Source organism: Myzus persicae, unplaced genomic scaffold (assembly GCF_001856785.1).
Source record: "Myzus persicae strain clone G006 unplaced genomic scaffold, MPER_G0061.0, whole genome shotgun sequence".
Taxonomy (NCBI): Eukaryota; Metazoa; Arthropoda; class Insecta; order Hemiptera; family Aphididae; genus Myzus; species Myzus persicae.
Genome location: NW_019103975.1, coordinates 198,349 through 202,086, shown reverse-complemented (window position 1 = coordinate 202,086; position 3,738 = coordinate 198,349). Strand labels below are relative to the sequence as shown.

General features: G+C 28.4%; 1 long non-coding RNA gene across 1 annotated transcript; it reads right to left on the bottom strand.

Moving 5' to 3' along the window:
- Positions 1-208: 208 nt before the first annotated feature.
- On the bottom strand, positions 209-3,495 carry LOC111037097. The gene is made up of 3 exons (XR_002604841.1): positions 2,069-3,495; positions 1,896-1,994; positions 209-1,809 (listed from the first exon to the last, which is right to left on the bottom strand). It is a non-coding gene; the product is annotated as an uncharacterized LOC111037097 (long non-coding RNA).
- Positions 3,496-3,738: the final 243 nt, after the last annotated feature.

Here is a 3,738-nt window from a genome sequence, read left to right as displayed (position 1 = left end):
TTATTTTAAAGAAAAACGAATAGTAAAATCAATGGAATCGTTAAAATTTGGTGATATACTTTTACTATTAAACTAAAGAAAATATGTTTAAATTAATTATGTTATCTTTGAAATTATGGAATTTGTTATAAACTTAAAGGAAACAATAAAATAGTAAATCAATGGAACGAAATCATAGAAATTAAAACTATATTTTCCCTGAGTGTGTGTGCCCGAAGTCCATTATTAATCTATTATTCGTATTTTAACTTGTACTTACACAACTATTTGTACCTCTACAGACCTCCTGTTTTTTGTATCCTGGTCGGTTACAGATTCATTTTAGCTTATTTTAAAAAAATTGTACCTAAACTGAGTATAGTGTACTCATATTATTATTTAGTCCTAAACCATTTTACAGTCATAGCTCATGTTCTACTACACTGTGTGAGTGTTTAAAAAGCGATTGAAAATTATAAACAAAAAATAAGATAATAGTATGTGCGTAATGTATAAGTAAATGTATAATAATGTAAAAACAAAGAAGAACTTTTTACACACAATACACCTAATTGCGCCTCATCAGCATGGCCATCAAGAACCTTAAATGAGTTAAAATTTAATTTGTTAAGTATTATAAAAAACATAAAATCAGTAATCTTGATAGTGTTTTCAATTTTCCAAGGTCATTTTGACGTAATTGTATTAATTATAATATTATGTGTAGTGTCCAGGCACTGATTTAGTGAAATAGGGCCGCTGTGCACTATAAACTTTGTGGGCCTTTTTAACAAAATATTTTTTTCTTGTTTTTTTTTTGCAAAGTCAGCAATTACGTCTTCAAATGTTAACTGTTTAGCACGGATATAGATACTATGGTTGCACAACGAGCACGGATATGACGGCTCTGAATGTTCTTATCAAGAATTTAAAAAAAGTCGCGTGATACTAGCGCCCTCTATGACCTGGTATATCATATACCCGCGATTATATAAATTATAAATATGTTTGTAAAGTTAGGGTAACATGGTATAAGAGTTCTTACTGTAGAGGGCGCTAGTAAAACGCGACTTTTCGTCAGATTTGATAAGAACATTCGGCGCCGCTCAACGCTGTGATCCAATATAGGCCGACGTGCAACCATAGTATCTATATCCGTGCTGTTTAGTAACATCATGGGTGATTGCCAGTTATGATAAAGAGTCCAGTTTTTCTGGTGTTAAAGTAGAGCTCATTCGATTTTTATATATTTGAGTACAGAGAATGAACGTTCACTACTACAGTTTGTGCGCGGCATTGATAATTTATACTGAATTTGTATTTTTCAATAAATGGAACATTTAAGACATATTATACATGTCAATACATTTTACACACAAAAGGTAATTTATTAGTACACAACAATAATAATACAACTTCAAATAAGCAAATAACATGACAATATATTAAGAGTTTTTAAATTAATACAATACAACATTTGACCAAATATTATATTAGAATAATTGTGTTAGGTTAATTATACATTTTTAAAGCACATTTATATCATTCATAAGATACAATAACAAATAAAACAAAACCATTAAAACACTTAGAGTAAAAATAATTAATCACAATACATGGATCAAATAAGATATGACAAAGAACATAAATTCATTAGGTAACATTTAATGGTAATTGGTTATAACTAAAGTATAGTATGTATGAGTAATAGTGAACTTACAATTTGCTAATTTATTTTTATTTTCATAATTTGAATTATTGTCATCCCCAGTCTCATCAGGTTGATCACTAATATTTTAAATATTGACAACATGTCAACATCTATGATATCTATACCCAAAGTTAAATACATTTACTAACATGTAATAGGTAGTTAACATATTAAATATAATAGACATATAAAGTAGTACACTCACAGGTATTTTTATTGTCATTTGCATAATCTATTAGTGCTTCAGCTTCAGGATCATTGGTATTACTGTCAAATATGTCGATATTGATTGATACATCAAAATCTGTATAAATTATTTTTGTTTATCTTTACACATTAAACTTGTGTTCATAAATCATGAAATATCATTATGATTACCTTCTGTTTTATTTTTGGGCACCACAGTTCTAGAGGAAGAGCTGCAAAGAAATTTTGTTAGTGAACCGGTCAACTTTTTTTTTCTTCTCACGTTTGTTTTTTTAACTTTCTCATATCGAGAAGAATAATTTTCTTTTGGATGACATTATAAATAACAAATTACTACAATAAATTGAAATTACTTCGTGCCTGTAAATAGGTAATCACATTATTCACATTATACAAATGAAATATTTGGAATGATAAGTAATAACACAATATTTCTATACAGCAGCTGCATAGCTGCGCCCTCCTTAAATAGGTTATAGCTACTAAATCTTATTAAAATATCTTTTATTTATAGTAGCAAAGTGTTAAATGGGAAGGGCCCCCCTTCACATTTGGGAGCCCTGTGCTAGTGCACCGCCTGCACATGCGTAAATCAGGGCCTGGTAGTGTTGTGTAGTGTGAAATATCGGTTTAATAGAGAGTAATATAATACAGTAAACAATTTTGGTACGGCATAGGTATTAGGTACATACGTATATCTATCGACAAGAAGTACAATATACGTTGCCCTTGATTAACATAGACCTTAAAAGATAGTTTTACTTAAACTTTTTAACTTAACTTGTTACTTTTGAGTTTCCGTCAATTCTTTCTATAAACAGTTAAGCTTCTTTTATAGAGAGAGGGAGAGAGTTCAACAATAATTTAGAAAAAAAATATTCATATAAACATATATAAGCTTTTAAAGAAGCGAATACAATTATGCAATAATATGCAATAATAATGAAAGAGCTAAATATGGAATCAAAGTACATTTTATAAATACAGAGCATCCCAATAAACTAAAAAATAATAAAAATAATTGTTTCTGTAATTATTTTGCTTGCGATCGATTTGAAATATATGATATAACAAAATACGTAGGGCAATACCACGAATGCCACGATATTCTAATTTTGTAATCAAACTACGTACTATTATTAGAAGGACCAAAGATTTTTTTTAAATCTAAAAATATACTAATTTCCTTTTTACTATTGTCAATATACCTACTAGAAACAACTAGATTCCAAACTAAAATCGGTGTATTTTCTGTTGATTTGTTTTTTTTCGAAAACCAAATTGATTTCAACAAAATTTGTTGTTTTAAACGTTTTCAAATATTTTGGAGATCGATAAAGATTTAGAGATGAATAATGATCAATAACACCGGATTTGACTATCGAATAAGAATTTTTTTCACCTAACGATTGAGAACATTTTTAATTCACAAAGAGTTACTGAAACTTACTGCTGACCCATAAACCAATATGATTGAAAACGAATTTAATTGCAACGTCACCATATTATTTATCTTAAGATACACTGATTCAGTTATGTGTTTTTTTTTAAAATTGGTATTTCTATTTTTTACCCTGTCTTATCGTAGCTTTTTAAAAATTGTTTCTGATTAAGCTGCAAAAGTTAGAATTTTAATTTTAAAAAGCTCAAATTATCGTTTGATTACAATTATTATTAAATTTGGTAAGTTGGAAAAAATCGACAGTTCTCAATCGTAGGTACCTATATAACCGAATAATTTTATTATCATTAAGTAGGTATCTATGACATATTGAATATTCGACAATTTTCTGATATGGTCATCACTCATCAATATCCATAGTCTGAAAATTATTGTAGAC